Below are 13,100 nucleotides of genomic sequence, written 5' to 3' on the forward strand. Positions count from 1 at the left end.
AGAATTGAAAGCTATAGCAGGGTTTTTGTTAGATTATTTGCTTCTATTTATTCCTAAACACACCTTTTTTAAGGAGTTACTGCTGCATATCATTTATATTTTGACTGTCCGTTAACTAAAATCACCCGACAATAGCTTGGGAAAATCTGTCAGGTAATACGGACATTTTAAAAAATATCGCTTACAGCACTTTTGATGACAGACACAAAGGCACAGTTAAAGGATTAGTTCACTTTCAAATTAAAATTTCCTGATAATTTACTCACCCCCATGTCATCCAAGATGTCCATGTCCTTCTTTCTTCGGTCGAAAAGAAATGAAGGTTTTTGAGGAAAACATTCCAGGATTTTTCTCCATATAGTGACCTTCAATGACCTCCAAACGACTGAAGGTCAAAATTACAGTTTCATTGCAGCTTCAAAGCATTCTACACGATCCCAGACGAGAAATAAGGGTCTTACCTAGAGAAACCATCGCTCATTTTCTAAAAAAAAATACAATTTTATACATTTTAACCATAAATGCTCATCTTGCACTAGCTCTCTTCTTCTTCTTCTTCTCTATTAGAATTCCGGCAGTGTAGACGCTGCTAAGCGTATTACTGCCCTCCACAGGTCAAAGTTTGAACTCATTGTTATATACTTGCACTAGCATATTGTATATAGGAATTTAGTTTAATATTAGTTCATTTTTAGTTATTTTTTTTTAGAAAATGAGCAATGGTTTCTCTAGATAAGACCCTTATTCCTCATCTGGGATCGTGTAGAACGCTTTGAAGCTGCAATGAAACTGTAATTTTGACCTTCAATTGTTTGGAGGCCATTGAAGTCCACTATATGGAGAAAAATCCTGGAATGTTTTCATCAAAAACCTTAATTTCTTTTCGACTGAAGAAAGAAAGACATGAACATCTTGGATGACATGGGGGTGAGTAAATTATCAGGAAATTTTAATTTGAAAGTGAACTAATCCTTTAATAAACATATGGCCTATGCAATGCACTTAAAGAATGAAATAATGATTCCCAAGACCAGCTCAGAATAAACTGTATTTCTTGTTTACAAAAATGTTTCTTTGCTCTGAGAGAAATCAAAATTAACAATGTATCAAGAGAGCTTTGTAATTAAAGGCTGAGAGCTGATGTGTAGAAAAACTTCTGTGTGTCAGATCTCAGCATCATCCTGCTTATTATTGTTTTCTGCACACCAAACAAACACTGAACATTATGTAAATCAACTGAGTTTAATGAGAGCGAACTGGTTGTGTATTCCAATTGTGAAGTTGAAAGTTGTCTGTTTTTTCCTTGTATCCTCAAAGAGGATGTTATGTGACTATACAAATTTTTGATGAGATTTGGATGGCCTGTAAATTTTTCATTGTTTTTGTATGCAAGTTTAAAGTCTTCAAAATGACTCAACAGTCATTCTGGTATTGGGCAGAAAAATCAAGTCCCTCATCTAACCATCATCCTCATGAGATTACAGTAGGAGTGCAGTGGTTCAAATTACACACGCTTCGGTTTTTATCATAGTTTTAGGTTCACGGTTTCAGTAGGTTCGAAATGTGCTATGTTTAGGGAAAAAATGGACTACTGTTAAATAAAACTAGAGGAAATAAGAAAAAATAATCAAACTACAAGCAACAGCACATATACATACAAAATAAACAGTGCTTTTCAAGTTTTTCAGGTATCTAACAGTAGTTTTCAGGTACAGAAATTGAATTAAGTAGCTAATCTTCACTATACAGGTGCTGGTCATATAATTAGAATATCATCAAAAAGTTTATTTATTTCACTAATTCCATTCAAAAAGTGAAACTTGTATATTATATTCATTCATTACACACAGACTGATATATTTCAAATGTTTATTTCTTTTAATTTTGATGATTATAACTGACATTTAAGGAAAATCCCAAATTCAGTATCTCAGAAAATTAGAATATTGTGAAAAGGTTCAATATTGAAGACACCTGGTGCCACACTCTATTCAGCTAATTAACTCAAAACACCTGCAAAGGCCTTTAAATGGTCTCTCAGTCTAGTTCTGTAGGCTACACAATCATGGGGAAGACTGCTGACTTGACAGTTGTCCAAAAGACGACCATTGACACCTTGCACAAGGAGGGCAAGACACAAAAGGTCATTGCAAAAGAGGCTGGCTGTTCACAGTCCTCTCCAGGGTGCGGTTATCCCTATTGCTTGTACACTTTTTTCTACCACATCTTTTCCTTCCCTTTGCCTCTCTATTAATGTGCTTGGACACAGAGCTCTGTGAAACAAAACCCATTCAAAAATGTGGGGGAGATTCACAAAGAGTGGACTGCAGCTGGGGTCAGTGCTTCAAGAACCACTACGCACAGACGTATGCAAGACATGGGTTTCAGCTGTCGCATTCCTTGTGTCAAGCCACTCTTGAACAACAGACAGCGTCAGAAGCGTCTCGCCTGGGCTAAAGACAAAAAGGACTGGACTGCTGCTGAGTGGTCCAAAGTTATGTTCTCTGATGAAAGTAAATTTTGCATTTCCTTTGGAAATCAGGGTCCCAGAGTCTGGAGGAAGAGAGGAGAGGCACACAATCCACGTTGCTTGAGGTCCAGTGTAAAGTTTCCACAGTCAGTGATGGTTTGGGGTGCCATGTCATCTGCTGGTGTTGGTCCACTGTGTTTTCTGAGGTCCAAGGTCAACGCAGCCATATATATTTTAGAGCACTTCATGCTTCCTGCTGCTGACCAACTTTATGGCGAAAGCTACAAGTACCTGGTTTAAGGACCATGGTATCCCTGTTCTTAATTGGCCAGCAAATTCGCCTGACCTTAACCCCATAGAAAATCTATGGGGTATTGTGAAGAGGAAGATGCGATATGCCAGACCCAACAATGCAGAAGAGCTGAAGGCCACTATCAGAGCAACCTGGGCTCTCATAACACCTGAGCAATGCCACAGACTGATCGACTCCATGCCACGCCGCATTGCTGCAGTAATTCAGGCAAAAGGAGCCCCAAATAAGTATTGAGTGCTGTACATGCTCATACTTTTCATGTTCATACTTTTCAGTTGGCCAAGATTTCTAAAAATCCTTTCTTTGTATTGGTCTTAAGTAATATTCTAATTTTCTGAGATACTGAATTTGGGATTTTCCTTAGTTGTCAGTTATAATCATCAAAATTAAAAGAAATAAACATTTGAAATATATCAGTCTCTGTGTAATGAATGAATATAATATAGAAGTTTCACTTTTTGAATGAAATTAGTGAAATAAATCAATAATTTATGATATTCTAATTATATGACCAGCACCTGTATAAATTAAATAAAGATTAATCATTATTAATTATTAATTAAGTTACAAAAGCTATTCAGTCAAGAGCAGTGAGTGATTTCCTTGTCTTTTGTTGTTTGATTAACATTAAAAACCCATTCAGACAGCAGGAATATTAGGCTGCTCTCACTTAAAGTTATAATGCACATATACAGTACACTGTCAGTATCCTGTCAGTAACATTGATACTGAAAATATGCTCTTTCTCGAGTGCTTAACCTACCTTAACCTACTTTGCTAGGATACTCGCCAAGACAGGCATGTTGACTTAATTTTGTGTGAATTTGTCCATTCAAGCTCAAGACTTAAAAGAGAACAAAATATTTGCGCTGTACACACCATGCACTTCCGCATGCTTCGGATGAGTGCACAAATCTCACAGCGCACGCAAGTTCTCTTTCGTGTCTTGCGCTTGAATGTTTAAATTGGCAAGGCTTAAATGAGTTTAGTTTAAACCAGGGGTGGGGAACGTTGATCCTGGAGGGCCAGTGTCCTGCAGAGTTTAGCTCCAACCCTATTAAACACACCTGAAGCTAATCAAGGTGCTCAGGATTACTAAAGTTACAGGCTGATGAGTGTTTTTTTCAGGGTTGGAGCTAAACTGTGCAGGACACTGGCCCTTCAGGATCAATGTTCCCCACCCCTGGTTTAAACAGATAGCAACGCCTGCTGTTCAGGTCTCACCTGCGCTCGCTCGCTTCCAACACCCTGATAATGGCGTAAATGACTGGTCATATAGAGCAAACAGCACTTTCATTGAAGCCAGAAAGTGTATCCATCGATAGAAACATACATTAGCCTAACTCTGTCTGTCTGTTTTATTTATTTTCAACAAACCATGTTATAGATGCGCATGCGTCGTTAGATACGAGAACCGCAGTGTGCGTGCTGAAACGTGTGTGGGGAACGGTACGGTTTGATTATGTTTAACGAGAACCGTTACACCCCTAGTTTGCAGTGATGTGCTGATAAACTAACATCCTGTAAAGTGCCCCTATTATGCTTTTTGGATGTTACATTTCATGTAGTGTGTATTATAGCTGTTTACAGAGATGGAAACTCGAGTCTGCGACTTGGACTCGAGTCGCACTTAAGTCGCAAAAATAAACGACTTGCGACTTGGACTCGTGAACTACTAACTCGAGACTTGACTTGCAATCAATTAATCTGAAGGGAAGATGCGATGTTGCACAGCTGCAAAGGCTTGCTTGTGGTCCATTTTCAAGAAGTACATGTCCTTTTCATTTTTTTATTTATTTTTGCCCCCGTATTTGATAATGCATATAATATCCAGTTTTACCATGTTAAATTGTATTTGGCTAGAACGAGCACTTCCATGCATGCGCATTTTATGACCCTGTCCGTCCAACTCATTTCCACAGATCGGTTTATTAAGTCACAGTGCGTTATTATATCGCCTTATCGCAAACGAGACACACAAAAGAATGTTGTTCGTCCTGTTGTTTACTGTAACGCTTGTCTATACATAGGTTTTGTTACCGCCGGCGCTCACTGGGAAGACTACATTTTCCGGCATTGCTTGAGATCTACAGCAAACTACGGCAACTCATATAGCTCAAAATACACAGCACTTTGTTCCTTGCAGTGGTTCTAAATGGTATAATTTTGTATAAAGTTAGAAAGTAATAAAAATGATTTAAGTAGTATTTTGTGTGCTTTATTAGACAATTTTATAGTAAAAGTAATCTGTTTTGATATTTAAATACACTGTTAATTACAATAACAACTAGCTGAAAAAAATAAAATAGAACAAAGACTTGACTTGAGACTTGACTTGGACCCCTAAAGACTTGAGACTTGACTTGGACTTGGACCTCAAAGACTTGAGACTTGACTTGGACTTGACTTGACCTGGACCTCAAAGACTTGAGACTTGACTTGGACTTGACTTGGACCCCTAAAGACTTGAGACTTGACTTGGACCCCTAAAGACTTGAGACTTGACTTGGACTTGGACCTCAAAGACTTGAGACTTGACTTGGACTTGACCGCAGGGACTTGTGAACATCTCTGCTTATGAATGTAAAATATCTGCAAAGTTTCAATGATCAAAGTGCACAATAACTGCCTGAAATGAGGTGTCAGTAATTTCAGTCTTACTTCCTGCAAGAACCCACATAGGTTTGTAACAAATACCTGCCTATGGTCTTCATTGGTTGCCCACAAACAACGTCTACTTTGACAGACTGGGTCATCTGACCAATCAGAGCAGAGTAGGCTCTGATAGGAATGGAGGGGTTTAGAGAGACTGGATCCTTGATCGAATTGTTTTAGCGACTGTGAGAATAGATGTGACGCTGCAGTGTATATTATGAGAAAATTAAAAGTTTTGCATGTAAACTTATTGCAGGAGACCTACAAAACATAATTACGAACCTTTAAAATAGCATTTACAAGGTACACTTTAATATACATTGACAGCATTTCTATGAGCTTTGCAATGGAAAATGGATTAAGCAGAAGCTGTCTTGTAAGTTCTGCAGTGACACATATACAGTACAAGACCAGCTGAAGTGTTGTTTGGAAGCTGTACTGCACTAGCCCACACAAACACAAGTGACGCAAATGCAGTATTTTCTCCCGAGTGTTGCTCCTGAAGTCCCGATGGCGATGGATCCAGCTGACAGTGTCATAATGAGCAGCAATGCTGTGGGTAGGAGGGCTTCACTCATGTCAGATACACAAGCTAATGACACACGGAGAAAGCAAGATTATGTCCAAACATATAACTTCAATCAAGTGAGTCCTGCAGGCGGACCATTCTGTGGATGGCACAGCCGTCTTACGATAATGGCAAATGTTCATGCATGTGAAACAGAAAAACATAGTACCACATGGGATGTTTAGACTGCAATGGATTCAAGTAAATGTGATTACACACATGATTACATACAGTAGCGGTTTTTCAGAGACTGTTTGATCATCAACTTCAACACTAGCTGCCGGATGGTGTTCGTGTAAGCGTCGTGTCTCTTCAGTGTCTGCTACCTGTAAGCACAGCACCGTGGCAATTTTGAGGACTTGTAAAAATGTACCACAGCTGAATGAAAAAGGCTTTAAAGCCCCACAGCAGAACTCATTTCTCATTCCTCAGCTCTTGCAGGGATGCTTTGCGGGTTTCATGGCTGAACCATTACATTTCCATAGACTACAGCAGCCTGGATTTAGCACAGTGGTATTACAGTGGGTACATTAGTAGAAAAGGTTTTTGGCTGCTTAGCATGGCCTCATTACCACAAATTCAAAAACATACTGAAACAAAAAGAAAAGTAAAAAGATTTTCACATTTAAATGTATTTTATTCAAAAGTAAATAGTATTTTAAAATAATGTTACTCTTTTAAAGAAAAGCTACAATTTTCTCAGTGAAGTCATGAAAAATTTGAAGTGTACGATATATTTTCTCCTCCACTAACTCAAAATGTTCACTCTGGCTGGATATACTTAAAGTTGCCATTAAAGCTGCCGTAGAACGTCTTTTCAAAAGATGTAATATAAGTCTAAGGTGTCCCCTGAATTGTCTGTGAAGTTTCAGCTCAAAATACCCCATAGATTTTTTTTTTATTCATTTTTTTAACTGCCTATTTTGGGGCATCATTACATATGCGCCGATTCAGGCTGCGCGGCCCCTTTAAATCTCATGCTCCCCGCCCCCGAGCTCGCGCTTGCCTTAAACAGCATAAATAAAGTTCACGCAGCTAATATAACCCTCAAAATGTATCTTTACAAAGTGTTTGTCATGCAACATGTCTAATCGCGTAAGTATGGTATTTATTTGGATGTTTACATTTGATTCTGAATGAGTTTGATAGTGCTCCGTGCTCCAAGAATATTTTTTGTGTGCCAAAAATCAAAATACAGACTTTTCAACAATATAGTTAAGGGGCGATTTCAAAACACTGCTTCAGAGCTTTACGAATTGAATCAGTGAATCGGAGCGTCAAAGTCATGTGATTTCAGCAGTTTAGCGGTTTGATAGAAGATCCGAATCACTACTTCGAAACAAAAGATTCATAAAGCTCAGAAGCTTCTTGAAGCAGTGTTTTGAAATAGGCCCATATAGATACTGTTGAAAAGTTGTTTTGTTTTTTTTGTTTTGTTTTTTTGGCACACAAAAAGTATTCTTGTCGCTTTATAATATTAAGATTGAACCACTGAAGTCACATGAACTGTTTCAAATATGTTTTTAGTACCTTTATGGACCTTGAGAGTTTGAAGGGCTTTGCTCTCAATAGAGGCCTCACTGAGCCATCGGATTTCATCAACAATATCTTAATTTGTGTTCCGAAGATGAATAAAGGTCTTACGGATGTAGAACGACATGAGGGTGAATAATAAATGACATTATTTTCATTTTTGGGTGAACTAACCCTTTAAAAGGTGTGTTCATGCCATGTCGTAATTACAACTTGTAAACTCTGAATGTTCTAAAAGCCCTGACTTCCACCTGATCGCTGCAAATTCTTATTGCCATTCATAGTGTTGACATAGAAACTCATAATTTCGAGTCCTTAAATGTTTACTTTTTCAAATTGATCTCATGTTTACTTTTTTAGACATCTCAAAATCCAAAAAACAGTTGACCCACCCTATTTTTTACTTTGTCAATAACTCACTCTGATGTACGTCACAGCACAAAAGAAAAAATCTGTCACTGTTGTGTTTCATTGCTATTTTAAATCACAGTAAGAACACTTTCCTATCACATGTGCACACTTCAATAAGCTGAAAGAACGAGGGTTAAGGTGTTTACCGTAGCCTACTTGCTGGGTGAAATCAGAGTAATAGTCAAAAATCTAGCTGTGTCATGTCAAAGCTGTTTATGACTGATGCACAGATAAAGGAAAACATGATCACATGCATCATTGGCTTATTAAGCATAATCAGTTTAAAGTCCTCCTGTGGTGAAAATCAAGTTTTTAATGTTGTTTATATGTCTATGTGGTGTTTTTAATATGCTTTAAGACAGACTATGTGCAAATTCATAAGTCAACACAATTGCTGAACCGTGTAGATTGAACAATATGGCAGGTGTATAAATGTATATTACGATGTTATGATAAACTATGCCTTTCTCCACTGACTCACATTGGGAGCATTGGGCTACTGATTGTTAGAAGGCAGCAGTCTGACTCTGAGGTGGCGAACGGGAACATTACACCAACACATTAGCTGTTTGATAACATAGTCAAGTAAAAGGCTTATCATATTAATTACCGTTATGTACTGATGTTGTAAAGAACGATACCATTGTGCTGCGTTTACCTCAGTAAGTTGACCGAGTGGATCTATGAGCTGCGTGAGTGAGTGGAGGTGGGGCTAATTTGCATATTCATTGATCCACGTATATTAAATGAGGCAAGGGTGTAGAGTTACATTCAAGCTATTCTAAGGCATTAAAAAAAAAATTCACAGAAAAAAAATGTTTAAATATGTCATTTTGGTGATCAAATATGAGTTTTAAGGTATAAAATTATTGACTACAGGAAGACTTTAAAAATGTGCATCTAAAAGTGCTCAATGTTCTGGCAATAGGGGCTTTCATATGGTGTAAGAAATCTGTCTTGGCCAATCATGAAGTGATGACGGTGATGAAATGATTACTTTTTGCTGTTTACACCTGTCACTCCAAAAAATAATTTGTCAAATTGGACAGACAGTGACACTAAATCATTTCTCCTTATCTTGGTGGATGAAGAAAGCGGCGTCGTGTTTAAAAAAATTTTTTGGGCTTAATCTTAATGGTCATTGCTAAAAGTCATTGCTTGTGTCAACAGTAGATATAATTTTAATATATATATATATATATATATAATATATATAATGGGTACGGAAAGTATTCAGACCCCCTTAAATTTTTCACTCTTCGTTATATTGCAGCCATTTGCTGAAATCATTTAAGTTCATTTTTTTCCCTCATTAATGTACACACAGCACCCCTTATTGACAGAAAAACAGAATTGTTGACATTTTTGCAGATTTATTAAAAAAGAAAAACTGAAATATCACATGGTCCTAAGTATTCAGACCCATTGCTCAGTATTTAGTAGAAGCACCCTTTTGATCTAATACAGCCATGAGTTTTTTTGGGAAAGATGCAACAAGTTTTTCACACCTGGATTTGGGGATCCTCTGCCATTCCTCCTTGCAGATCCTCTCCAGTTCTGTCAGGTTGGATGGTAAACGTTGGTGGACAGCCATTTTTAGGTCTTTCCAGAGATGCTCAATTGGGTTTAAGTCAGGGCTCTGGCTGAGCCATTCAAGAACAGTCATGGAGTTGTTGTGAAGCCACTCCTTCGTTATTTTAGCTGTGTGCTTAGGGTCATTGTCTTGTTGGAAGGTAAACCTTCGGCCCAGTCTGAGTTCCTGAGCACTCTGGAGAAGGTTTTCGTCCAGGATATCCCTGTACTTGGACGCATTCATCTTTCCCTCGATTGCAACCAGTCGTCCTGTCCCTGCAGCTGAAAAACACCCCCACAGCATGATGCTGCCACTGTGCTCTTAGGAACCTTAAGTGCAGCAGAAATTTTTTTGTAACCTTGGCCAGATCTGTGCCTTGCCACAATTCTGTCTCTGAGCTCTTCGGGCAGTTCCTCTGACCTCATGATTCTCATTTGCTCTGACATGCACTGTGAGCTGTAAGGTCTTATATAGACAGGTGTGTGGCTTTCCTAATCAAGTCCAATCAGTATAATCAAACACAGCTGGACTCAAATGAAGGTGTAAAACCATCTCAAGGATGATCAGAAGAAATGGACAGCACCTGAGTTAAATATATGAGTGTCACAGCAAAGGGTCTGAATACTTAGGACCATGTGATATTTCAGTTTTTCTTTTTTTTTAAATCTGCAAAAATATCAACAATTCTGTGTTTTTCTGTCAATATGGGGTGCTGTGTGTACATTAATGAGGGAAAAAAAATGAACTTAAATGATTTTAGCAAATGGCTGCAATATAACAAAGAGTGAAAAATTTAAGGGGGTCTGGATACTTTCCGTACCCACTGTATATACACACATTTTTAATAATTTTAATAATATATATGTCACGATCACGTCTGTTCCTGTCACATCCCGGACTACATTTCCCATGATCCTCCATTGCTCATCACCTGCACTCACTTCACAATCACTCCACACTAATCACCACACCCAGCTGCCACACATTACCTGGACTATAAAAGACTCATACACACACCACCTCACCGCGAAGTCTTGTTTACCCAGTGTGACATTTCCGAGCGTTATATCCCTGTTTACCCGTTTGTTACTGTTCCTGCCTGATTCCTGTTTTACGACCCATTGCTGCCTGCCTCGATCCTTGCCTGTACCCTGACTACGACTCTGCCTGTTCCTCACTGTTCCTGTTTGTTCCTGTTTTGACCCTGCCTGTACGACCACTCTTACTTCTAATAAACGCTGCATTTGGATCCCACTCTGAGTCCCGCCTTCGTTACAGAAGACTTCGCCACACCAAGATCCAGCAGCTACCGTGAGTGTTTCCGTCACATTCAGCATCAGCATGGACCCAGCTATATGTCTCATCCACCTTCGTCAAGGTAATAGTACCCTGGAGGACCATATTCAGAAGTTTCTGGATATTGCCCATTATGCAGACTGGCCTGACTGTGCTCTTATTGACTTTTTTTGTGATGGCATCAACCAACCTCTCCAGAGTAGATTAAGACGAGAGGGACCGCGTTCATCACTCTGCGGTTTTATGGACTATGCTCTGTTGTCAGTTGGTTCTCCATTTACTGTGGGAGTCGCGGAGGAACACGACACCGCAGTGAATCACGTAATGGCCGCCGCACCAGTGGACCCTCACAAAATGGCGGCTACCATTACAACATCACATCACGCCTTCGCTGATCGCCCAGAGCAACGTCACGCCTTCGCTGATCGCCCAGAGCAACGTCACGCCTTCGCTGATCGCCCAGAGCAACGCTACGTCTCCGCTGATCGCCCAGAGCAACGTCACGTCGCCGCTGATCGCCCAGAGCAACGTCACGTCGCCGCTGATCGCCCAGAGCAAAGTCACGTCGCCGCTGATCACCCAGAGTCACGTCACGTCTCTAGATCAGTCCGGGAGCGGAGAGGGTTGCGTTCCAGTGTGGCTGATCCTCCACTGACTACGGTCCGAGCAGCTGGCATCCCCAAGTCCTCGCCGGCCGCTTCGCTCTCAAACCAGTCGGCCGCTTCGCTCTCAAGCCCGGTGGCCGCTTCGCTCTCAAGTCCGCCGGCCGCTTCGCACTCAAGCCCGGTGGCCGCTTCGCTCTCAAGCCAACCGGTTGCAACGCTCTCAAGTACTCCGGTTGCAACGCTCTCAAGTTCGCCTGTGTCTACGGACAAGATGGCCGCATCGCCTGTGTCTACGGACAAGATGGCCGCATCGCCTGTGTCTACGGACAAGATGGCGGCATCGCCTGTGTCTACGGACAAGATGGCGGCATCGCCTGTGTCTACGGACAAGATGGCGGCATCGCCTGTGTCTACGGACAAGATGGCCGCATCGCCTCATCCTCGGAAGAGGAGGAGGAGGAGGAAGGCTTCTTCCGTTCTTCCCCCTCTTACGCCCAAGCTGCTTGCTCGGCCGGCGCCACCTGCGCTTCTTGCCCTGCCAGCGCCACCTGCGCTTCTTGCCGTGCCAGCGCCACCTGCGCTTCTTGCCCTGCCGGCGCCACCTGCGCTTCTTGCCCTGCCGGCGCCACCTGCGCTTCTCGCTCTGCCGGCGCCACCTGAACTCCCTGCCTTGCCAGCACCACCTGAACTCCTTGCCCTGCCAGCACCACCCGAGCTCCTGGCCCTGCCGGCGCCATCCAAGCTCCTAGCCCTGCCAACGCCGCCCAAACTCCTTGCTCTGTCAGCGCCACCCAGGCGTCTCGCCCTGCCGGCACCACCCGAACGCCTGGCCCTGCCGGAACCACCTGAACTCCTTGCCCACGAGGCCGCAACAGACCCCGTTGAAATCCCCAAGAACTTTTTGGGGGGGGCAGTATACCTGAGGGCGGGGAGCTTATGGGTGGGCACTCTGCCTGGCCACTGCCGTCATTGGCCTTTGAACTATTATGGCCGTTTATGGACCCTAACCTGCCGTGGTTACCCAAACCACCTGACCTACCGTGGTTACCCAAACCACCTGACCTACCGTGGTTACCCAAACCACCTGACCTACCGTGGTTACCCAGACCACCTGACCTGCTGTGGCTGCCCAAGCCACCTGACCCGCCTGACCTGCCGTGGTTGCTCAAGTCACCTGACCTGCTGAGGTTACCCAAGCCACCTGATCCCCCATGGCCTTCTGACACTCCGGACTCACCATGGCTGCCCGTGGCACCTGACCCGCCATGGCTGCCCATGGCACCTGACCCGCCATGGCTGCCCGTGGCACCTGACCCGCCATGGCTGCCCGTGGCACCTGACCCGCCATGGCTGCCCGTGGCACCTGACCCGCCATGGCGGCCCGGGAACCTGCATTGGAGACTCCGTTCCTGTCCGCCACTAGAGCTCCAATGCACCCACCCCCCCTCCCTATTGGTGTCATCTACGCCGCGAGGACGCGCCTTCCGGGAGGGGGGCGTTATGTCACGATCACGTCTGTTCCTGTCACATCCCGGACTACATTTCCCATGATCCTCCATTGCTCATCACCTGCACTCACTTCACAATCACTCCACACTAATCACCACACCCAGCTGCCACACATTACCTGGACTATAAAAGACTCATACACACACCACCTCACCGCGAAGTCTTGT

The sequence above is a fragment of the Megalobrama amblycephala genome, linkage group LG9 (assembly GCF_018812025.1).
Source record: "Megalobrama amblycephala isolate DHTTF-2021 linkage group LG9, ASM1881202v1, whole genome shotgun sequence".
NCBI classification, from domain to species: domain Eukaryota; kingdom Metazoa; phylum Chordata; class Actinopteri; order Cypriniformes; family Xenocyprididae; genus Megalobrama; species Megalobrama amblycephala.